Source organism: Chiloscyllium punctatum, unplaced genomic scaffold (assembly GCF_047496795.1).
Source record: "Chiloscyllium punctatum isolate Juve2018m unplaced genomic scaffold, sChiPun1.3 scaffold_157, whole genome shotgun sequence".
In the NCBI taxonomy this organism is placed as follows: domain Eukaryota; kingdom Metazoa; phylum Chordata; class Chondrichthyes; order Orectolobiformes; family Hemiscylliidae; genus Chiloscyllium; species Chiloscyllium punctatum.
In genome coordinates, this window is record NW_027309891.1 from 561,817 (window position 1) to 587,175 (window position 25,359).

At 43.9% G+C, this 25,359-nt stretch overlaps 1 long non-coding RNA gene across 1 annotated transcript in view; it reads right to left on the bottom strand.

Annotated features, from left to right (window-relative positions):
• Positions 1-20,669, bottom strand: part of LOC140471835 (uncharacterized) — a 30,265-nt gene extending 9,596 nt beyond the window's left edge. Inside the window, exon 1 of the long non-coding RNA XR_011957209.1 lies at positions 20,549-20,669. This is a non-coding gene — a long non-coding RNA (uncharacterized lncRNA). The remainder of the gene's footprint in view (positions 1-20,548) is intronic.
• Between the last annotated feature and the right edge of the window lie 4,690 nt (positions 20,670-25,359).

Below are 25,359 nucleotides of genomic sequence, written 5' to 3' on the forward strand. Positions count from 1 at the left end.
ACCATCGAAACTGGCCAGACTCTAATTTGAAACTTTTCATTTTTAAATCAATTCTATCCTTTCTCATCATTATTATTAAACCAATAGAATTATGATCACTTTCCCTGAAGCGTGCCCCTGTGGACACCTCAGTCACTTGCCCTGTCTTGGTTCCCAACAGAAGGTCAAGTATTGCGAACTGTCTAGTAGGTGCATCCACATATTGAATGACAACATTTTCTTGTACACACTTAACCAATTTCTCCACATTCAAAGATCTTAACACCACCCCAAACTCTGTTTCGAAAGTTAAAATTCACTACCATTATCCATTTTGTCTTACAGATAGCATAATCGCTTGTAAATTTCCCACTAACTATTAGGAGGCCCATTTTACAATCCCAGCAAGGTCATCACCTCTTTCTTATTTTTAAGTTTCATCCATATAACTTCACTGGGCAGTCTCCAAGACATATCCTCTCTACATCCAGCTGTAATGTTCTTTCTAACCAAAAACACCACTCCATCTCCTCTCTTGCTCCTCTGTCTATACATTCTATAGCATCTATATCCTGGAATATTAAGCTGCCAGTCCTGTTCATCCCTGAGCCACATTTCTGTAATGGTAATGATATCCTTGTCCCACATTCCCATCTATGCCCTATGTTCATCTGTCTCACATGTTAGGCCTCTTGCATAAAAGTAAATGCAGTTTAGCAGCCTTCCCTCGCTCTTGCCAAACTGTTATCTGCCTTGACCCCTAGAACTGCTCACCATATCACACCTCAAACATTTCTCTTTTCTCACGATCTTGTTGGTTCCCACCATCCCCCTTACTGGTTTAAAACCTTCAGCATACTGCTAGCAAATTTCCCCACAAGAATATCGGTCCCCTTCCAATTCAGATCCCTCTTATTCAGGTCATTTCTATCCCTGAAGAAATCCCAATGATTGAAAAATGGGAATCCTAACACCTGCAGCAGCTCCTCACCTACACATTAGCTGCTCTATCTGACTGTTCCTAATCTCAATATTCCATTAATTTTTAAACAAATCCCAACATGACATTTGCCATCTTTATTGACAGTTGAAATTAAAAGCTAACTTTTTGTGGTTTGGAGATGCAGACTCCCTGTAGATTTCTGAACACAATTTCTATCTTGCCTGTTAAAATGCATAACTTCACGGTTTATGTCTGTTCTCATTTATTTCATCCACATTACATTATTATGCAAAGCTCCTTGTTCACTCTCTTGTCCTATCTGTATCCCTCCGCAAACTTCTTTTTGGGTCATATTCACCACTTGTCTCCGCTCCAATTTTTGAGTCATTCACAAACTTGCCTACAATATATTCACTTTCCTCATCTAAGTCATCAAAATACTTTGTAATTTTTCTTTGTCCCCAGAACAGATGTTTGTGGTACTCCACAGGTTGACATCCTGTACAATAAAACACTTAAGCAAACTTTTCTGATTGGGATTTCAAAAACCCTCTCTCCATGTTAATACAGTACCTCCAAAGCCAAGGCTCCTTTCTTATTCAGTAATCTTATCCATGGGTGCTATCAAACACATTCAGAAAATCAAAACATATTACAATCACGGTTTCCTCCATTTTCTCCAAGAATTCCGATACTTTTGTCAGGCAAGATTTCCATTTGGTAAAGCCATTCTCAGTTTTCTGCTATGACATCCCTTTTTAAAGACTCCACCATTTTTTTCAATAAATGATGTTAAACTAACTAGCCTCAGTCAATCTTTTGTGTGCCTTAACTTTTTATGAGTGAAGGTGTTGGGTGAAGGATCTACTATCAGCCCTCACTTCCAACTGCTGGAGAAGCACTGTCATTGCATCGACTGTGAAAATCTCAACAAAATGTGTCTATGTTCATTTACTGCGAAAGCAATTCCACAAATGTTCTAGCTCATCACCTTCTGCTGGCGGTCCCAGATTTTACGAAGCAATTCATTGAAAGTCGACAAGGCTAATTAGCATCAAACCAAGATCAATATTTGAGCAGAAATATCTCAATTCCTGGTCACGTATTTTTGTTCATCTCTTTTTCGGACATTAGCTTCGACAATGTGGAATCTGTGTGGGTGGAGCTGTGAAATACCAAGGGACAAAAAACATTAGTGGGTGTCATACAGAGACCCCCAGACTGCAGTTGTCATGTTGGAATAGTATTAAACAGGAAATTAGCCAAGCATGTGACATGGAGACATCGGTGATCATTGGTGATTTTAACCTGCATCTAGATTGGACAAATCAAATTAGCCACAATGTCTAAGAAGGGGAATTCCTGGAGTACATATGGGATGGTTTTCTTAACCAACATGTGGATGAACCAACTAGAGAACAGGTCATCTTAGACTGGGCACTGTGTAATGAGAAGGGAATCATTGCCAATCCAGCTGCGTGAGATTACTTGGGGATGAGTAACCATGACATGATAAAACTTTTTTATCAAGATGGAAAGTGAGCCAGCCGATTTGGAGACTAGGGTGCTGAATTTTAATAAAGGAAACTATGAAGATATATAAGGCATGAGTTGGCTTTGATAGATTAGTGGAAGTTGCTTAAAGGTGTGACAGGAGATAGGCATTGGCAAATATTCAAAGAAATCATGGGGGAGCTGCAACAACTATTTATTCCTGTCTGGTTGAAAAGCAAAATGGGTAACAGGGCCAATCCATGGCTAATAAAGGAATTTAGATAGTATCCATTTGAAGGAAGAAGCATAGAGATTGGCCAAGAAAAATAATAGGTCTGATGTTTGAGAGCAGTTTCGAATTCAGCAAACAAGGACCAAGGGATTGATTAAGATGGGGAAAACACAGTACAAAAGGAAGTAAGCTTACAGGGAACATGGAGACTGACACTATAAGGTTCTACAGTACGTGAAGAGAAAGAGATTGGTGAAGACAAATGTAGGTCCCTACAGATGGAAATGGGGAAATGTATAACAAAGGACAACGAAACAGCTGAACAATTGTATGCATACTTTAGTTCTGTCTTCACAAAATACAACAGTTTTACAGGAGGTTGGTGAGGCTGCAGTTGGAGGATATGTTCTGTTTTGGTCACCTTGCTCGAGGAAGGAAGTTATTAAACTGGAAAGAATGCAGAAGAAATTTATACGGATGTTGCTCGCACTCAGTGGTCTGAGTTATAAGGAGAGGCTGAACAAGCTCGAACTTCTTTTCTTGGCAGTCCAGGAGACTGAGAGGGAACCTTATAGAACTGTACAAAATTATGAGAGGCATACACTCAGTCTTTTTTGCCAGGGTTGGGGAATCGAGGATTAGATGGCATTAGTTTAAGGTTAGAGGGGAAAAGTACAAAAGGGAACCTGAGGGGCAATTTGATTACACAGAGGCTGGCACGCGTATGCAATGAGCTGCCAGTGGAAGTGGTTGAGGTGGGTACGTTAACAACATTTAACGGCATTTTGACAAATACATGGATAGGAAAGGGTTAGAAGGGTGTGGCCTAAATGCAGGGAAATGGGGCTAGCATGGGTGGACATTTTGGTCAGTGTGGACCAGTTTGGGCTAAACGACCTCTCTCTGTGCTGTAGGACTCTCTGACTCGAAGATACAAATCAAGTACCAGAAATCCTGGAGAATGCAAGATTTAGTGAGAGGGAAGAACTGAAGGAGGTCAATATTAATAGAGAAATGCTGCTGGGAAATTGAGGGGATTGAACCCGATAAATCCTCAGGGCCTGATAAATCTATATCCCAGAGTACTAAGGAAATGGTTCTAGAAATAGTGGATGCTTTGGTTGTCAGGATTCATTAGATTTTGGTACAGCCCTTGCAGATTGAAGGGCTGCTACTGCCACTCCAATACTCAGAAAGAGAGGTACAGAGAAACCAAGGAATTATAGACCAGTGAGCTTCAGATCAGTAGTGGGGAAAATTATCAAATCCTTTATCAAGTACTTTATGGCCGAGCATTGAGAAAGCTGTGGCAAGATCAAACAGAGTCAGCATGGATTTATGGAAGGGAAATCATGCTTGTCAAATCTATTGGAATTCTGAGAAGATGTAACTATTAGAGTCGACAAAGGGGCACTGGTCAATATGGTATATTTGGGCTTTAAGAAAGTTTTTAACAATGTCCCACTTAAGACATCACTGTAAAGTATTAAAGCGCATGGGATTGGGGTAGGTGTACTGAGATAGATAGAAAACAGATCGGTTGAGAGGAAACCGATTAGGGCTTAAGGGGTCCGTTTCAAATTGGCAGCCAGTAGCTTGTGGGGTGCCACAGGGAGCCCAGCTATTAACAATTATTTTAATGATTTGGATGAAGGAATAAAATGTAATATCTCAAGGCTGCAGATGATACCAAGTTGGGTAGGAGGGTGAACTGTGACCAGGATGCAGAAACGCTATGGCATGGCCTGGACAGATTGGGTGAGAGGGCAAATCAATGGCAGATGCAGTTATTCTGGATAAATGTCAGGTTATTCACTTTGGAGACAAAAGTAAGGTGGTGGATTACTACCTGACTGGCTGTAAATTGGGAGAGGAGAGTGTGCTGCAGGGCCTATATGTCCTTGTGCACCAGTCGCTGAAGGTAAGCATGCGAGTGCAGCAGGCAGTAAAGAAGGCAAATGCTATATTGGCCTTCATTGTGAGATGCTTCAAGTACAGGAGCAGGGATGTATTGTTACAGTTATACAGAGCCTTGGTGAGGCCACACCTCAAACAATGTGTGCAGTTTTGGTCTCATTTTCTGAGGAAGGGTGTTCTTGCTTGGAAATAACATACGAGGATAGATTGTCCAGTTTAGGATTGTATTCGCTGGAATTTAAACGAATGGGAGGGGATCTCATTCCAACAGGACAAGACAGGGTAGATACAGGGAGGATGCTCCTGATGGTAGGTGTGTCTAGAATCAGGGGACACAGACTGAAGATTTGGGCTGGATCATTTAGGACAGAGAGGAGGGAGACATTTCTTCACCCAAAGAGTGATGAGCATGTGGAATTCATTATCACAGGAATTAGTTGATGCCAAGACATTGAATGTATTGAAGATGTGGCTCAATATAGCATTTAAGGCAAATGGGTTCAAAGGGGAGTAAACAGGATGAGGTTGTTGAGTTGAACGATAAGCCATGATCATGATAATGTCAGAGCAGGCTCAAAGGCCTGAATGGCCTCCTCCTGCTCCTATCTTCTATGTTTAAGAGGATATTGCCCTGAGAAAACCATGGACAGTATTAGTGCTTCCTCATTTAACTCAAAATATCACTCATCATCCCACCCGAAAAATAATATGGAGACATAACCTCTCAAATTTCAATGATACATCGCCTCCCAAGTGTCAAGATGTGATGATTGAAGGGCAGCTTTGCTCATTCTTAACACAAGATGTCATTTTGTTCTGTAATTGTTTGTGTGTCTGCAATTCTGTGTGTGTGTGTGTGTGTGTGTGTGTGTGTGTCTGTGTGGTGGTGTGTGCGCATGTGTCTGTGTGCTTTATCTGTGTATTTATGTATCTGTGTCTGTGTGGTTGTATGTGTGTGTGAGTGTCTGTGTGTGTCTCTGTGTAGGGATGTGTGCGTATCTGTGTCTGTTTGTGTCTCTGTGTAGGTGTATGTCTGTGTGTGTGGTATCTGGGTATGTGCGTGTGTATGTGTGCATGTACATTTCTGTATCTGTAGCCATGTGAAACACATCATATTTCCTTGAAACTACTTTGTTTGTCAGAGGCCACCAGCATGCTCCAGTTGCTGGAAGGTGCTCTGATGTATTTCAGATTGTGTGCCTCCATGCAATGTAACTTTACTGCTTGATGAAAAGACTGATTCATAAGAGACAGCTTCTATCACCAATTTCTCACTAACAATTACAGAGTGTCATGATGGGTTATTATCTTTAGTTTTAGCGTCTAAGGTCACCCTGACAGCTCATGTCAAACCAATGGAATCTTCCCATTCATTTCTCTCAGCCAATAGGGACTCTCTCCATGTATAGTAAATGTTCAGGGTTGTCATACCATTCTTCAGTATTTGGTCCATCACTAGCTGCCTGGCTCTAGGAATCTCACCATGCAGGAAGTAAGTTCACATATCACATGCTTCTATTCTGTCAACATGCCCAAGATATACTTGTTGGATGATTTAGGGACTCTCCATTTGAGAGGACACAGAATTCAAGAATTTGTCATGTCACCTCCAAATCTCAGCATTCTAACTGGGATACCTTCACCCACATCTCAATTCAACCCAACAAACGCTGCATGTCTCCATACAACAGCCTTTTCACTCCTCCCTTTGTATGTTCCAGGACCACAAAACTCCTTACAAGGGCATCCATACCTCTCAGATTATTCCAGACCAGACAACCAAGGGAAAGGGAGTAAGAAAGGACTGCAGCTCAGAGTCAAAAAGCGTGGCGCTGAAAAAGCACAGCGGGTCAGACAGTATATCCAAGAAGAAGAGTCAACGTTTGGGGCATAAGCTTTTCATGGAGTATCCTGCCCGAAACATTGACTATTCAGTCAGAAGTGAAGACTATTGTTGGGACAAGGTCTGCTGTTAGAATTGGGCAGTGAAAAGTTAGTTGTCACTCTAATGGAATGCCATAAGACAACATTCTTTTGGATGGATTATCTCATGCTCCAAATAAAATACAATGAACACCATTGTTATGTGAATCATGCAAAAATTGGAGAACATTAACATACTCATAACAAAGTCACAAAGCCACCAGTTGACACAGGAGAAGAAAACAAAGAGTACAGATAAGCAAGTTCAAGCAGAATTATCAGAGACCCTATTTGATTGAATGACTGAGACAAAACAAGAACAGATGACGAACAAATGGATATTTTCAGTTCAGAGAAATTAACTGAGCTCCAACGGAAAGATGAAATACTGAAGCAATCTATTGAAAGGCACACACAGACGTAGAATCTGAAAGCATTCCCAAATGTCACTAACCTAAAAATGATGTCTTGATGAGGAAATGGAGGCGATGACATATTCAGGCAGATGGGAAAGTGGCAGAAATTCATTACCAGGGGCTTTTCGAAAGGAGGTGTGGCATGGAGCACCTGAGCTACCTGTAGGTCATTGTGGGAGTGATAAAACTCACCAAACTTCAAGAACATTTTTACTGGTCGAGACTGCATTAAATGGAGTTTACAGTTGATAGAAATGTCATACATGTCATGCACCTGGAAAACCTCAGGCAGTAATAAAACCAGCACCTTAATACCCATCCCTGCATTTGAGGAACCTTTTATAATTCTTTGAAGAGGTGATAAGTAGGTTAGACCAGGGAAACCCAGTGAATATGGTCTACCTCGACTTCCAAAAGGCCTTTGATAAGGTGCCACACGGGAGGCTGCTGAGCAAGGTGAGGGCCCATGGTGTTCGAGGTGAGCTACTGGTATGGATTGAGGATTGGCTGTCTGACAGAAGGCAGAGAGTTGGGATTAAAGGTTCTTTTTTGGAATGGCAGCCGATGACAAGCGGTGTCCCGCAGGGTTCAGTGTTGGGGCCGCAGCTGTTCACATTATATATTAATGATCTGGATGAAGGGACTGGGGGCATTCTAGTGAAATTTGGCGATGATACAAAGTTAGGTGGACAGGCAGGTAGTTATGAGGAAGTGGGGAGGCTGCAGAAGGGTCTAGACAGTTTGGAAGAGTGGTCCAGGAAATGGCTGATGGAATTCAATGTGAACAAATGCGAGGTCTTGCACTTTGGAAAAAAGATTACAAGCATGGACTACTTTCTAAATGGTGAGAAAATTCATAAAGCCAAAGTACAGAGGGATCTGGGTGTGCTAGGTGAGGATTCTCTGAAGGTAAACATGCAGTTTGAGTCCGTGACTAAGAAAGCGAGTGCAATGTTGTCAATTATCTAAAGAGGGTTGGAATATAAAAGCTGTTGTGCTGCTGAGACTTTATAAGGCTCTGGTTAGGCCTCATTTGGAGTACTGTGTCCAGTTTTGGTCCCCACTTCTCAGAAAGGACATACTGGCACTGGAGCATATCCAGCGGAGATTCACATGGATGATCCCTGGAATGGTAGGTCTAATATATGAGGAATGGCTGAGGATCCTGGGATTTTATTCATTGGAGTTTAGAAGATTAAGGGGAGATCTAATAGAAACTTACAAGATAATACATGGCTTGAAGAGGGTGGACACGAGGAAATTGTTTCCATTCGGTGAGGAGACTAGGACCCGTGGACACAGCCTTAGAATTAGAGGGGGTAAATTCAGAACAGAAGTGCGGAGACATTTCTTCAGCCAGAGAATGGTGGGCCTGTGGAATTCATTGCAGCAGAGTGCAGTGGAGGCTGGGACGTTAAATGTCTTCAAGGCAGAAATTGATAAATTCTTGATGTCACAAGGAATTAAGGGCTACGGGGAGAATGCGGTTAAGTGGAGTTGAAATGCCCATTAGCCATGATTGAATGGCGGAGTGGACTCGATGGGCCGAATGGCCTTACTTCCGCTCCTATGTCTTATGGTCTTACAAGGTTCTTAACTGATTCAGTAGGTCCCCTACATAAAACAAAAAGTGGGAATCAGTATTTGTTAACAATAATCGATGAGTCCATTAGATTTGCAGAGGCTATTCCATTTGTGCAATACCACTGCTAGAAGGATTGTAGAAGAGTGACCCCAGTGTTTAACTCAATAAAGACTACCCACAGAGGTACAACCAGATCAACGATCAAATTTTACATCAAATTTATGGCAGGGAGTGTTAGAAACTTGGCATCAAACTTCAAAGACCATTAGCAAAGTTAGAGAAGGCCATATTGTGGGCTTATATTCAAGATAATCCAACCAACTGGATAAATGAATTCCATTTGCACATCTTGCCAATCGGGATGTACTAAATGAATCTGCCTCATTCAGTCCATTTGAATGAGTGTTGGGGCATGAGCTGAGAGGACCACTGAAATTAAATAAGGAGAAATTAGTGAGTCAGAGTTCAGCTACATATTTAAACTGTGTATCAAATTTTAGGGAATGATAAAATTGAGCGGGGAGTTGGGTCGATGGCATTTAAAAGCAGCACAGCACGTGATGAAGCAGGAAGCAGACAAGAGATCGAAAATTTGCAATCTTTTGAACATGGATAAAGTGTTAGTGTTACTTCTACTTGAACAAATAAAAGCAAGATTTAGTGGGACTTATCAAAGTGAAAAAAAATTGAGTGAGGTGAATTATTTGATAAGGGCTGCAAATAGAAAGCAATCTCACAGTGTAATGTGAATATGCTCAAATGATAATTTGATACTGTGACAAAGCTGTTACTTTAACAAGGTTAGGTTGTCATTCGGTCTTTTTTCTTCTGGAGGTCATAAAAACACAGGTTCGGAAAGGTCTGAGTTTGGAAGGGTTCGAGAGCCAATTTGACAATAGATAACAGATACTGCCGCAGGCAGAATGCTTTCAAGTTTAAAAAACAAACATTTGTATATTTAAAGGGAGCGGCCAGTTCTCCCAGCTCAGCTTTCCTCTGGTTTGGCTTTTTAAGCATTCGCGTGAAGAAAGACTGCTGGACCCAAAGAAGCAGGTCCAGGCTGGTAATCTCTCTCAGGTGTCTATCCTGTGATAACTTGTGTTTGATATGTCCTTTTGTGCCAAGGGGTGCTTGTGGGGATGTTGTAAGTACCTTGGAACAGATACACTGTTAGGTTTTAGGATAGCATAAGTTATTCGGTAATCTGTTTCTGTTCTGTGTTTCATTCAGTAATCTTTTAAGTAAATCCTGTTTGGTTTACAATGAGGTGGTTTAACCAGATGATTCTCTCCTTGAATATCCACTGTACACCTTCTCAAAACAACTAGCAAAGTTAGGGTCTGGGCTACCTTCTTGAAATGTTTTAAGGGGTTTGGTCTGGTCCATAACAATTGAGAAGGCAAGTAAAAGGATAATGTGTTACTGGATACAACACGCGTGACAAAGTGAGTTCACAGGATTCTGAATTGGACTTTGCTTAAATTAAAATGGACAATGAGGACGTTCTCAAAATTTGGTATAAATTATTGAGGTACCTTCCACCGGAAATCAAAGTGACCCGAAAGAGTTATTTCTATTGCATGGGTGAGATATGTGGGAATAAGGTGGGAAGTACTAATTTAATTATGCATGATATAGATATAGGAAATACTGTTCCAATTAAGCAATATCCTTATAGATTTACGCCAAAGAAAGTTGGTATAGGTTCAAAGACAACTTGAACGCATGTTCCAAAACAACAGTATCAAAGTGAGTTGCAGGAATTGGAGCTCAGTCATAGTAATGGTGCCACAACCAGATGATTGCGTGCAGCCTATTGCAAAGTTAATGCACTTGCAGCGTCTGATTCATATCCAATTCGACATTGAGAAAACTGTATTGAAAAGGTAGAACAAAGCAACTTATATTTGTAATTTGGACTTGCTCAGAGGATACTGGCAGGTACCTTTATCCGAAGGAGTGAAGACAATTTCATCTTCTGTAACAATGAATGGATGTTACCAACTTAAAGTCATAGAGTCATAGAGATGTACAGCATGGAAACTGACCCTTCGGTCCAATCCGTCCATGCCGACCAAATATCCCAACCCAAACTGGTCCCAGCTGCCAGCGCCGGCCCATATCCCTCAGTAATCTTTTAAATAAGGTGGCTTACAATGAGGTGGCTTAACCAGCTGATTCTTTCCTTGAATATCATATATCAATCCAGATGCCTTTTAAATGTTGCAATTGTACCAGCCTCCACTTCCTCTGGCAGCTCATTCCATACACGTACCACACTCTGTGTGAAAACGTTGCCCCTTAGGTATCTTTAATATCTTTCCTCTCTCACCCTATACCTATGCTCTCTAGTTCTGGACTCCCTAACCCCAGGGAAAATACTTTGTCTATTTATCCTATCAATGCCCCTCATAATTTTGTAAAATTCTATAAGGTCACCCCTCAGCCTCCGATGTTCCAGGGAAAACAGCCCCAGCGTATTCAGCCTCTCTCCATAGCTCAAATCCTCCAACCCTGGCAATATCCTTGTAAATCTTTTCTGAACATTTTCAAGGTTCACAACATCTTTCCGATAGGAAGGAGACCAGAATTGCACACAATATTCCAACTGTGGCCTAACCGTTGTCCTGTACAGCTGCAGCATGACCTCCCAACTCTGTACTCAATAATCTGACCAATAAAGGAAAGCATACCAAACACCACCTTCACTATCCTACCTATCTGCGACTCCATTTTCAAGGAGCTATGATCCTGCACTCCAAGGTCTCTTTGCTCAGTAACACTCCCTCAGACCTTACCACTTAGTGTACAAGTCCTGCTAAGATTGCTTTCCCAAAATGCAGGACCTCACATTTATCTGAATTAAACTGCATCTGCCACTTCTCAGCCCATTGGCCCACATCCTGTTATAATCTGAGGTAACCCTCTTCGCTGTCCACGACACCTCAAATGTTGGTGTCATCTTCAAACTTACTAACTGTGCCTCTTATGCTCGCATCCAATTCATTTAAGTCATGCAATTTGGTTTAGAAAATGCGCCAGCCACATTTGAAAGGCTAGCTAATAAAGTAATTTCTGGGTTGTTCAATTGTACGGTGTACATCGACAACCTTGTGATCTTTTAGTCACACACGGAAGGTACATTTGCAGCATTTATTGGAAGTATTCAATTGACTTTGGGAGGCAGGCTGGTGATAAACCTGGCTAAGTGTGAATTCGCCAAAGTCCGAGTCATGTCCCTCGGCCATGTTGTCAGGCATGGGCAGATGGCCCCGACAATGCCATTGACAACGACAGCAGGACTATGATTCCTGGGAATGAAAAGGTTTACCAGAAGTTTGTACCAAATTATAGTAGTGTGGTTGCTCCACTGATTGACTAATTGAAGAAGTGCAGGAAATTTCAGTGGACAGTAGAATGTCAGAAGGCATTTGCCAACCTGAAAGCTGTGTTAGCCACTGCCCCAGTGTTAGCGACGCCGAATTGCACAAAGCTCCTCAAGATGGCTTCTGATGTGAGTGATATGAGTGTTGGTGTTGTATTCTTACAAGATGACAATGAGAAGATAGAAAGCCCCATTGGGTATTTCTTCAGGAAATCGAATATTCATCAGAAATATTCCACAATTGAGAAGGAGAACCTTGAGCTTGGTGTTCCAACATTTCAACATTTGTATTATCAGTAATGGGCCTTGGTCAATTGTCTGTACTGATCATAACCCATTAAAGCTTTTGGTGGAATGTAAGGGCTGCACTTCCAGATGGTTTACATGGAGCTTATTAATGCAGCCATTCAATTTGAAAATGATACACGTGGCAGGACGAGAAAATGCATTTGCTGATGACTTGTCACAACTTGGAGAATGTAAGATGGAGGGATTTGGTGGCAGGAGTAAATGGACAGAAACAGAATGCTGTAGTGAATACTTGCATGGTTCCAGGTGATGCAAGGTGTATGTATTGTCACGTAATAATAGATTAAGACTAAGGTTTTTAAAATGAAATCATCTTTGTCTCTTATTAATGTTGCAGTGCAATTACAATACGAGTACCAAACCAACAATGTGGAAAATTGCCCAGGATGTCCTGTACATAAAAAAAAGACAAATTCCAGCCAATTAACGCCCCATCAGTCTATTCTTGATCATCAGTAAAGTGATGGAAAGTGTCATGAACATTACTATAAAGCAGCACTTGCTCAGCAATAAGCTGCTCAACATCCTGGGCATTATTATTGACCAGAAACTCAACTGTACTTGCCACAAACACAGTAGCTACAACAGCAGGTCAGAAGCTAGGAATACTGCAGCAAGGAATACTGCAGCCTGTCCCCCATCTACAATGTACAAGTTGGAAGTGTGATGGAATTCCCCCAACTTGCCTGGATGGGTGCAGCCCCATCAACACTCAAGACGTTTGGCCCCATCCAGGAAAAGCAGCCCACTTGATTGGCACCACATCCACAAGAGTCCACTCCCTCCACCACACATGCTCAGTACACACTGCTGCTGCTACTATCTACAAGATTCACTGCAGAAATTACATTGGAGGTTAACCCACAGCAGTTCAAGAAATCAGCTCACCCCCACCTTCTCAAAGACAACTAAGGACAGGCATAAAATGCTGGCCAGCCAGCGACACCCACACCCCATAAAATAAATAAAAGATAATAGTTCATTGTGTGTGTGTGCGTGTGTGTGTGAGAGAGAGAGAGAGAGAGTGAGAAAGGCCATACGTCTGTGTGTGTATGTGTGTGTGTGTGTATTTGTGTATGTGCGTGTCTGCTTGTATGTGAGAGAAAGACCATACCTCTGTGTGTGTGTCTGTGTGTGTGTAAGAGAGAGAGAAAAACACTGTGCCTGAGCATGTGTAAGAGAGTGAGTCAGAGAAAGAGAGAGACCATGCCTCTGTGTGTGTGTGTGAGAGAGAGAGAGATAGCAAAAGACTGTGTGTGTGTGTGTGTGTGTGTCTGTCGGGGGCAGGGGGAGTGGGGGGGGGGTGTGGTGATGTGAGGATGCTGTTATCATAAAAATGTTATTTTTGTCCTGTGTTTTTTTGAAGAGAGATTGTAAGGGCAGAGATGCTGAAGAGTCCAGAGTGTTTGTAGCTTTTTCTTTAAAAAAGTTTAACAATGGAAAAGGAGTGGCCAGTTCAGGTTCTTCTAGTTTTGGTCGAGCTGCAGCATTCCCAAGATGTTTTGAGTATCAGAAGGTTGCATGCTTCAGTGAATGATTCCTAACTGAGCACTCGGGTATTTCTCTGGATGTTGTTCCCTCCTGCCTGTAAGAATATGAGTTTGAATTTACCTTTTTGCCAAGGGGTGTGTTTATGAGATGTTATTACATTGGATCAGGAAATTAGTAAGTTACTGTATCAAGTAGTCAGTTATGTTTTCCAATCGTTTAATGCCACTTTCTTTTGTTTGTGTTTCAACTGTAGTGTTTAAGTGAATTCTGTTTGGCTTAATGCAGAGTGGTTTAACCAGTTGCATCACACCTGGAACATCAATGTCACATTTGCCTTTAAACAAAGAAAACCTTATTTATCCCATCCATGCCTCAATGATTTTACAAACCTCTATAAGGTCACCCCTCAGCCACCGACACTCCAGGGAAAACAGCTGCAGCTTCTTCAGCCTTTCCTTGTCGCTCAAACCCTCCAACCCTGGTAACATCCTTGGAGATCTTTTCTGAACCCTTTCAAGTTTCACAGCACCCTTCCTTTATGAGGGAAATTTCACGCACTATTCTAACAGTGGCCTAACCATTGCCCTGTATAGCCGCAACATGACCTCCCAACTCCTATACTCAATGCTCTGACCAACAAATGGAAGCATACTTAATGCCTTCTTCACTATGCTGTCTTCCTGGGACTCCACTTCCACGGAACTATGAACTCCAAGGTTTCTTTGATCAACAACACTCCCCAGGACCTTACCATGAAGTGTGTAAGCCAAGCCCTGATTTGCCTTTCCAAAATGCAGCACCTTGCATTTATCGAAATTAAACTCCATCTACCAACCTTTGCTCTATTGGCCCATCTGATCAAGATCCCGTTATACTTTGAGGTAAGCTTCTCCGCTGTCCATTACACGTACAATGTTGGTGTCATCTGCAAACTTACGATATATACCTTCTATGTTCACATCCAAATCTTAAATGTAAGTGATGAAAAGCAGTGGATCCAGCATTGATCCTTGTGGCACATCACAGGTCACAGGCCTCCAGTCTGAAAATCAAACGTCTACCACCATCCTCTGTCCTCTACCTTCAAGCCAGTTCTGTATCCAAGTGGCGAGTTCTCCCTGTATTCCATGAGAATTAACCTTGCTAGCCAGTCTCCCATGCATAACCTTGTCGAACGCCTTACTGAGATGCATATAAATCACGCCTACTGCTCTGCCCTCATCAAATCACTTTGCTCCTTATTCAAAAAACTCAATCAAGTTTGAGAGACATGATTTCCCATGCACAAAGGCATGTTGACTATCCCTAATCAGTCTTTGCCTTTCCAAATACATCCGGTCCCTCAGGATTCCCTTCAACTGCAACGCACCCCGCCCCCAATGATATCAGGCTCACTGGGCTATATCTCCCTGGCTTTCCATACCACCTTTCCTCAATAGTGGCACCATGTTAGCCAACCTGCTGCCTTCCAGCACCTCATCGTGACTATCGATGGTAAAAATATCTCAGCAATTGGTCCACCAATCACTTCTAGCTTCCCACAGAGTTCAAGCGTACACCTGATCAGGTCCTGGGGATTTACCCACATTTATGTGTTTTAAGACATCCAGCACCTTCTCCTCTGTATGTGAACATTTTTAAAGATGTACTGTTTATTTCCCCACATTCTATTTCTTCCATGCCCTTCTCCACAGAAAACACTGACACAAATACTCCTTTAATATCCCCCTCCCATCTCTTGCAGTTTGATACATAGGCTGCTTTGCTGATCTTTGAAGTGCCCTATCCTCTCCCTAATTACCCTTTTGTCCTTAATGCTTTTTATGTAGAATCATTTTGGATTCTCCTTAACCCCGTTTGCCAAATGTATCTCATGCCCCCTTTTTGCCCTCCTGATTTCCCTCTTAAGTATACTCCTACTGCCCTTATACTTGAAGAATCTCTACTGTCTATACCTGATGTATGCTTCCTTCTCTTTCTTGAGCAAACCTTCAAGTTCTCGAGTCATCCAGCATTCCCCACACCTCCCACCCTTGCCTTTCATCCCAATAGGAACATACTGTCTCATTATCACATTTTTGAAGGCTACTCATTTTCCAACCATCCCTTTACCTGCAAAAATCTGCACATACTCACATTTTCAAAGTTCTTCCCTCATACTGCCAAAATTGTCCTTTACCCAATTGAGAACTTTAACACTTAGATCCTGTCTATCCTTTTCCAGTACTATTTTAAAACCAATCGAATTATGGTCACTGGCACCAAAGTGCTCCCCCACTGACACCTGCCCTGCCTTATTTCCCAAGGGAAGGTCAAGCTTTGCACCTTCTCTAGTAGGTACATCCACATACTGAATCAGAAAATCTTCTTGTACACACTTAACAAATTCCGCTCCTTGGGTGCTCCAGTTTCCTCCCACAGTCCAAAGATGTGCAGGTTAGGTGAATTGGCAACGCGAAGTTGCCTGTAGTGTTAGGTGAAGGGGTAAATATAAGGGAATGGGTCTGGGTGGGTTGGTCTTCGGAGGATCGGTATGGACTCGTTGGGCCGAATGTCCTGTATTCCACAGTGTAAGTAATCTAATCTAATCTAATCTAACCTTATCTAATCTAATCTAAACCCTTAGCACTATGCCAGTTCCAGTCTACATTTAGAATGTTAAAATTCCCTACCATAACACACTATTATTCTTATAGATAACAGAGATCTCCTTACAAATTTGTTACTCAATTCCCCGCTGATTATGTGGAGCTCTATAGTACAATCCCAAAAAGGTAATAGTCCCTTTCTTATTTCTCACTTCCACCCAAATGAATTCCCGGATGTATTCCCAGGAATATCCTCCCTAATTACAGTCATAATGTTATCCCTGATCAAAAATGACACTCCTCCTCCTCTCCTGCCTCCCTTTCTACCCTTCCTGTAGCATTTGTATCTTGGAACATGAAGCTGCCAGTCCTGCCCATCCTTGAGCGACGTTTCTGCAATTGCTCTGATATCCCAGAGCCATGTTCCCAAAATGCCCTGAGTTCATCTGCCTTCCCTGCTAGGTCTCTTGCATTGATGAAAATGCAGCTTGATTTATCAGTCCGACGTTGTTCTCTGCTTTGTTCCTGCCTGCCCTGACTGTTTGACTTGCTCCTTTTCCCAACTGTACCAGTGTCAGATTGATCTCTTTCCTCACTATCGCCCTGGGTCCCATCCCCTTGCCCACCTTATTAATTTAATTCCTCACAAGCAGTTGCAGCAATCTCCCTGCCAGTATATTAGTCCCTTTCGAATTCAGGTGTAATTCATCCCTCTTATATGGGTCACTTCAGCCCTAGAAGAGCTTCCAATGATCGAAAATGTGAATCTTTCTCCCACACACAAGCTCCTTGGCTACACATTAATCTCGGACACCACCTTCCCTCTCCTTCCGAGACCGCTCCACCTCCATCAACAGTGTCCGACTCAACACAGACATCTTCTCCAAACCCACCGGCTCCCACAGCTAAACAAGGACAGAATCCCCCTGATCTTCACATTCCACCCCACCAACCTCCGGATACATTTCATCATCCTCCGCCACCTACAAATGGACCCCAGCACCACAGAGATATTTCCCTCCACACACTTATTTGCGTTTTGTAAAGACCATTCCCTCCGCCACTCCCTTGTCAAGTCCACACCCCACACCCCACCAACCCACCCTCCCCTCCTGGCACCTTCCTCTGTCACCACAGGAATTGCAAAACCTGTGCCCCCAACTCCCTCTCACTTCCCAAATGCCCCAAAGCAGCCTTCCACGTCCAACAGAGCTTTCGCTCCACTTCCACACACGTCATTTACTGTATCCGATGCTCCCGATGCAGTCTCCTTTACATTGCGGATACAGGTCGCCTACTTGCTGAGTGCTTCAGAGAACATCTCCAGGACACCCGCACCAACCAATCCCACCACTGTGGCTGAAAACCTCTCAACTCCCCCCCCCCCAACTCCCACTCCGCTGAGGACATGCAGTTCCGGGTCCTCCTCTATCACTAAACCCTATCCACTCGTCTCGTGGAGAAAGAATGCCTCACATTCTACCTTGGGACATTGCAACCACACACTATCAATGTGGATTTCACCAGTTTCCTCTTTTCTCCTCCCCCTCACCATCCCCCCAATCCCAGCCCCAACCTTCCAAATCAGCACTACCATCATGACCTGTCCTATCTGTCAATCTTCCTTCCCACCTATCCACTCCACCATCCCCCCGACCTTTCACCTTTACCCCCAACTCCATCCATCTAATGCACTCTCATCTACCTTTCCCCAGGCCCACCCTCCTCCTAGTTATCTCTCCATCCCCTTGGCTCACAGCCTCATTCCTGATGAAGGGCCTTTTCCGAAAATGTTGATTCTCCTGCTGCTCAAATGCTGTCTGACCTGTTGTGCTTTTCCAGCACCACATTCTCGACTCTGATCTCCAACATCTGCGGTCTTCACTTTTTCCTAGACGTTCATCTGCTTGATCCTCCTATTCCTAGCCTCACTAGCTCACAGCATCGTGAGTAATCCAGATATTACTACCCTTAAGGACCTCCTTTTAAAACTCCTGCCTAACTTTCTCTCTCCTCTCTTCAGCATCTCATCCATTTTCCTTCCTGTGTCATTCGTTCCAGTGTGCACAGTGACCTGCTCCTGGTCCCACTGCCCTTTGAGAATATTCTGCCTTGATCCTGGAAACAAGGAGACAACACACCATTCTGATTTCTCACTGTCGGCCGCAGAAACATCTGTCTGTGCCTCTGACGATAGAGTCCGCTCTCACAATCGATCGCTTGGTACCTGACATACCCCTGGTTACATTACAGCCTGTCTCGGTCCCAGAAACTTAGCTGTTCATGCTGCGTTCTCCTGAAAGGCAATCACCCCCTACATTTTCCAAAACAACAGACTTGTTTGAGATGGGGTTAGCCACAGGAGACTCCTGCACTACCTGCCTCCCTCTCCTACTTTTCCTGGTTTTTCTCCCTTTCTTAAAACTACCATCCGTCAGATGCCCCTAGTTCCTGTAAATTCCTCCTTGCCTCAAACCGCTGCTCCAACTGATCGATGCGATCTGATAGGATTCAGAACCAAACACACTGCTGACATAATCATCAGTATTAAGGAAACTCTCCCTAATCTCCAACAGCTGACAGGAAGAGCACATCACTCTACTCAAGGCCATCTTTGTACCTTAACAACCTACAGAAAATAGCATAGTCTTATGCACTAAAAAAACACAGTAATCCAGTCTAACTTAGTATGTATGTTTCATATTTTTAAGTTTTAATCAAAGGACAGATCTCAAAAAAAAACTCACTATTAAAAATGACAGCAATATTACACTTAAAAACCATGCACTTATCTGCTCCTGGGCTGTGTGCTCTCCAACATAGGTTCCTCGAATGTCAGCTGTGAATTTCGCTGTTTGTCAATTTTTCTTCAACACACTCCAATATCCGGAAACACTTGAACTCAACAGCAAAGGCAGTAACTGTGCAGATTCACTGCTGTGTCAAATAGCAGTGTAAGTTTCTTTCTCTCTGTCTCTGTCTCTCTCTCTCTCTCTGTCTGTCTCTCTCTCTCTCCCTTTCTGTTTCTCTCCCTGATCATGTGGTCACTACCTTTGTTCACTTCCTCCTTTTTAAAGAGCCATTGTTTTGATCTTTTCTCCCAAACTTCCAAAACAATGCAACAGCATAAAAACTGCTTGTGGAATTCGAGGAACTCACTTCCAACACGTAAAATACTCCAAAAGCGAGCAGTTCTTACAGCCAAAACTTTTCCCATCCTCCATCTTGGATTACCCAAATCCTGATAGCTTTTGCTCCATCTCCATGTCAATCCTTATCACTCATTAATTGGTTCTCCCTGTTTCAGTTTGCTTACTTGTCTTCAAATCCTGACCAGTGTAGGGCAGAAATGTTCAATTTTGTTTTTCTTTTAGCAATGTTTTGGTTTGGTTCAGTTCTATAACAATAATTCACTATCTTCTTTTTAAAGTCCTTTCCATTTCTCTAATGGCTATATTTATTGCCTTCAGTTCTGAGGAATATTTGTCCCTATTCTCGTAGAAACTGAGCCCATCTTGTACCAAACTGGTTGAATGTCAGACAGATCGGGGAGTTAGGCATCATTCACCCCAGACTTACACTGACAAGGAAAGCCCAGACTTCAGTCAGGTTTTCTCTTGTTTCTCACCAGCTATTCCTTAAGATACTGAAACTTGACTGTCCTCCAGTCCATTTCTGGAGTTCTTAATCCATGAACCTTCAACCTTCAATAGGGCCAATGGTGAAATACCACAGTGGGGGTGATCCCTTCAAAAATGAACTAACTTGTGTCAGAGATGCTAAAATGCCTCACTATATCTAATGCAAAACTCATTTATTTGACTTTTATCCAAAATATTAAACCTGTCTCAAACAGGTTAATTAACCTGAGCATAAACAGACTCAGTGAACATGGCTTGGGCCTGGATGTGGTTAACAGCACAATCTCATTGCTGCAGTTCCTTATGAACACATTGGTGTCTCAGCAGGTTGAATGAGCGAGCAAACCCTTCTTACACACAGAGCAGGTGAATGGCCTCTCCCTGGTGTGAACTCACTGATGTTTGATGTCAGATGATTGACTGAACCTGGTCCTGCAGTGAGAGCCCCAGAAAGGTTTCTCATCATTGTGAACATGTTGATGGAACATCAGTTTCCTGGAACCTTTAAAGCACTTCCCACAGTCTGGACATTTAAAAGGCCTAGTCTCAGTGTGAACTCACTGGCCTCCCAGTAGGGCAGAAGAGTGAGTAAATCCCTCCCTAAACACGGCGCAATGAAATGGTCTCACGCTTGTGTGAACTCACCGGTGTTTTTGCACATAGGATATGGTACAGAATGCCTTCTCATTCGGCTCAGGGGAACAGTCTGAGTTTGCCGATATATCTGCAGCTGGATGAATGAATGAATGCCTTGCCGCAGACAGAGCAGGTTCTCAGCCTCTACCCAGTGTGATCTCGCTGGTGTGTATTGAGTTGAAATAATTGTCTGAACTTAATGCCGCAGTGAGAACTCCTGAATGGTCTCTCCTCTGTTCGAATACGTCAATGGCACATCAGTTGCCCAGAATTTCTATGGCATTTTCCAAAGTCTTGTGATTTAAAAAGTTCTTTTATCTGGGTGTACTCTATGGTCTGCCTGCAGTTGAGAAGACTGAGTGAATCCCTTCCCACACTTGGAGTAGATGAATGGCCTTTCCTCAGTGTGAGTGCATTGCTGAATTTCCAGTTGAGGTGGGGATTTGAATCCTCCTTCACTGTCCTCATATTTCCATACTTTCTCTCCATCTTGACTGTGATTATATTTTGACAGTTCAGATGATTTCATCCACACACAGGACAGGTGCACAGTTTCTCCTCACTTGATGTTTTTTCCTTCCAAGTTCAGAATTGAACAATATTCCAATCATAAAATAAAAATCAATCTTTCCAATTCTAATATGATACCTGGTTCTGTTTCCTGGCCACAGAATGTCCCCTTCACATCATCTATGAAGCTAATTAAAGAGAAGGAAAGTGAGTGAGAAGTCCACAATCTGACTGAATGGTCATCCCTGAGACCTGGCTGCAGGATGATGTTCTAGGACATTCCTGAAGAGGGCGCGCGATATCTACCCCGCCCCCCAAACGACACCAGTGCGCAGGCGCTGGATTGAGCACATTGGCGCATGCGCACATTGACTGAAGGCCCCTTTTTCAGTATCCAGGTTTGGCGGGGAGAGGGTGGTCCCGGAGGAATAATAGAGCCAGTGGTGGGAGAGGTGGTGCGATCCGTCTTCGTAATATCCAGTAAAGGTCCCGCGAACCGAATAGGAATGAGCGGGTCCCGCGGTTTCAGCCCTGAGTTTAATTTCCGGGACCTGGGCCGTGGCCACCATTTTGTTTGGGGCGAGGCGCATGCGCCGTTATACTGGTGACGCAAAGGGGGTGGGCGGGGCCTGCGGTCCCAGTGACGGAGACAATGGAGACAATGGACATGGGGAGGGGCGTGTGGGACTGACCCAGGGAGGAGGGAGGAGGGAGAGCCTGGGGGTGGGGGGGACAGGCATTCACAGATCTGGGGGATGTGGGGGGGGGAACAGGCATTCACAGATCTGGGGGATGGGGGACAGGCATTCACAGATCTGGGGGATGGGGGGGGACAGGCATTCACAGATCTGGGGGAGGGGGGACAGGCATTCACAGATCTGGGGGAGGGGGGGGACAGGCATTCACAGATCTGGGGGATGGGGGGGACAGGCAATCACAGATCTGGGGGAGGGGGGACAGGCATTCACAGATCTGGGGGAGGGGGTGGGGGACAGGGATTCACAGCTTTGGGGGAGGGGGGACAGGCATTCACAGATCTGGGGGAGGGGGTGGGAGACAGGCATTCACAGATCTGGGGGAGGGGGTGCGGGACAGGCATTCACAGATCTGGGGGTGGGGGGACAGGCATTCACAGATCTGGGGGTGGGGGGGACAGGCATTCACAGATCTGGGGGATGTGGGGGGGGGGACAGGCATTCACAGATCTGGGGGATGGGGGGACAGGCATTCACAGATCTGGGGGAGGGGGTGGGAGACAGGCATTCACAGATCTGGGGAAGGCGGTGGGAGACAGGCATTCACAGCTCTGGGGGAGGGGGTGGTGGACAGGCATTCACAGCTCTGGGGGAGGTGGGGACAGGCGTTCACAGCTCTGGGGGGCGAGGGGACAGGCATTCACAGATCTGGGGGGGCAGGCATTCACAAATCTGGGGGGGGGACAGGCATTTACAGCTCTGGGGGTGAGGAGGGACAGGTGTTCACAGATCTGTGAGGGAGGGGACAGGCATTCACAGCTCTGGGGGGGGACAGGCATTCACAGCTCTGGGTTGGGGGGTGACAGGCATTCGCAGCTCTGGGGGAGGAGCGGGGACAGGCATTCACATCTGGGGGAGGGGGGGACAGGCATTCACAAATCTCGGGGGGAGACAAATATTCACAGCTCTGGGGGTGGGGGGACAAGCATTCACAGCTCTGGGTTAGGGGGTGATACGCATTCACAGCTCTGGGGGTGGGGGAACAGGACAGGGACAAATAATTCACCAATACTGGAATGGTCTGAACTTCTCTCCTGTATTGACAGTGATCACTTTTATAAACTTCTTTTATAGGGCATCAGGAGAGAGCTAGAGAAAGGAAACTCAAACCAAACCAAAAACAGTCAAAATCTGATACAACACAATTAATCAGGAACTGAATGCTATCGGTCTTTGAACTTGAAAGCAGAAGTGTTACAACCAGATGATCAGCCTAGAAAAAGCTTTGCACCATTCGCAGCAGACAGGACCTGGACAGCAGAGAGTTACAGAGTTCTACACAACAGAATAAGATCCTTGAGCCCTTCTGCAATTTAAACCAAACACACAGAAAACTCACCTTGCCTCGTAATATGTTAAAGTATGAGTGACAGAGGACTCCTAAATTCCACTATTTAAAGAAAATTATCAATTTTATTCTTTAGCCCTAAAAGTGAATATGAAACATTAAACAAAAATGAACATTTGAATGAACATTTTAATTGGGGAAAATGAAATTATGATGCGATCAGACAGGAGTTGGGAAGTACAAACTGAGAGCAATTGTTTCACAGATAGGGCACAGCAGACATGTGGAGACTATTTAAGGAGAAGTTGTTGGAAGCGATGCACGAAGTTGTTCCTGTGAGACAGGTAAGAAGGGGTAAGATTAAGGAACCTTGGATGACGAGAACAGAGGAACGTCTCGGCAAAAGGTAGAGGGCAGCTTCCGTTAGGTGGAGGAAGCAAGGATATAGCACAGCTTTAGATTATGACAGGCGAGTTAGAAAGGAGCTCAGTAAATGGACTGAGGAGAGCCAGGAGGGGGCACGAAAAAGGCTTGGCAAGAAGGATTAGGGAGAATCCAAAGGCATTTTACTCCTACGTGAGGAATAGAGAATGATCAGGGAGAAGGTAGGGCCAATCAGGGATAGCGTAGGGAACTTGTGCTTGGAATCTGAGCAGATAGGAGAAGCCCTAAATGAGTTTTTTGCTTTGGTTTTCACGAAGGAAAGGAACCTTGTTGTGAATGAGAACTTTGAGGAGCTGGGATACAGGCTGGAACCGATCAAGATTGATGAGGTTGATGTGCTGGAAATTTTGGCAAACATTAAGATTGATAAGTCCCCAGGACCAGACCAGATTTATCCCAGGTTACTCTGGGAAGCAAGAAAGGAGGTTGCTAAGCAGCTGGTGAAGATTTTTGCATCCTCACTCTCCACAGGAGTCATACAGAAGGATTGCTAGGAGGCCAATGTTGTTCCCCTTTTCAAGAAGGGTAATAGGGAAATCCCTGGCAATTACAGACCAGTCAGTCTTATGTTTGTGGTCAGCAAGGTTTTGGAAAAAATTCTGAGGGATAGGATTTATGACTATTTGATAAAGCATAGCGTGATTAAAGGCAGTCAGCATGGCTTTGTGAGGGGAAGGTCATGCCTCATAAATCTTATTGAGTTCTTTGAGGAGGTGACAGGACAGATCGATGAAGAGGATGTGGTGTATGAGGATTTCAGCAAGGCATTTGATAAGGTGGTCTCATCCATAAAGTCAGGAGGTATGGGTTACAGGGAGATTTGGCTATTTGGATTCAGAATTGGTTAGCTGACAGAAGGCGAGATGGAAAGTTCTGCCTGGAGATCAGTCTTAAGTGGTGTCCCACAGGGCTCTGTTCTTGGGTCTCTGCTCTTTATAGTTTTTATAAATGACTTGGATGAGGGGTGGGTTTGTAAATTTGGAGATGACACAAAGGTTGATAGTATTGAGAGTTATTGCAGGCTGCAGCGCAACATAGGCAGGGTGCAGAGCTGGGCTGTGAAATGGCAGATGGAATTCAACCTGGATAAATGCGAAATGATGCAATTCGAAAGGTCGAACTCGAATGCTGAATATAGGATTAAAGACAGGATTGTTGGCAATGTGGAGGAACAGAGGGATCTTGGTGTTCAAGTACATAGTTCCCGCAGATTTTCCACCCAAGTGGATAGGGTTATTAAGAAAGCATATGGTGTTTTGGCTTTCATTAACAGGGGGATCAAGTTTAAGAGCCGTGAGGTTTTGCTACAACTCTACAAGTCCCTGGTGAGACCACACTTGGAATATTGTGTCCAGTTCTGGTTGCCCTACTGTAGGAAAGATACAGAGGCTTTGGGGAGGGTGCAAAGAAGGTTTGCTGGGATGCTGCCTGGACTGAAGGGCTTGTGTTATGAAGAGAGATTGACGAAGCTCAGACTTTTCTCTCTGGAGAGAAGGAGGAAGAGAGGAGACCTCATTGTAGATCTCCTTGGGTCATCTTTGGACTTCTGCTGCAAGGGTAAAAAAAGTACCGTTGATTGAGAGTATTTTGGATGGCAGTCTCTCTCTCTCTCTCTCTCTCTCTCTCTCTATCTCTCTCTCTCTCTCTCTCTCTCTCTCTCTCTCTCTCTCTCTCTCTTTGGGTTTTAGTATACTGGGGCATAATTTAAACAGATTGGCTGAATTCAAATTGTGGTCAAAATACTGAGGTATCTAATTTACAACCAAATGTTGCATATTTTCAATTTTCCAGTACACTCTGAGACTGCGAGTCAGTCACACAGC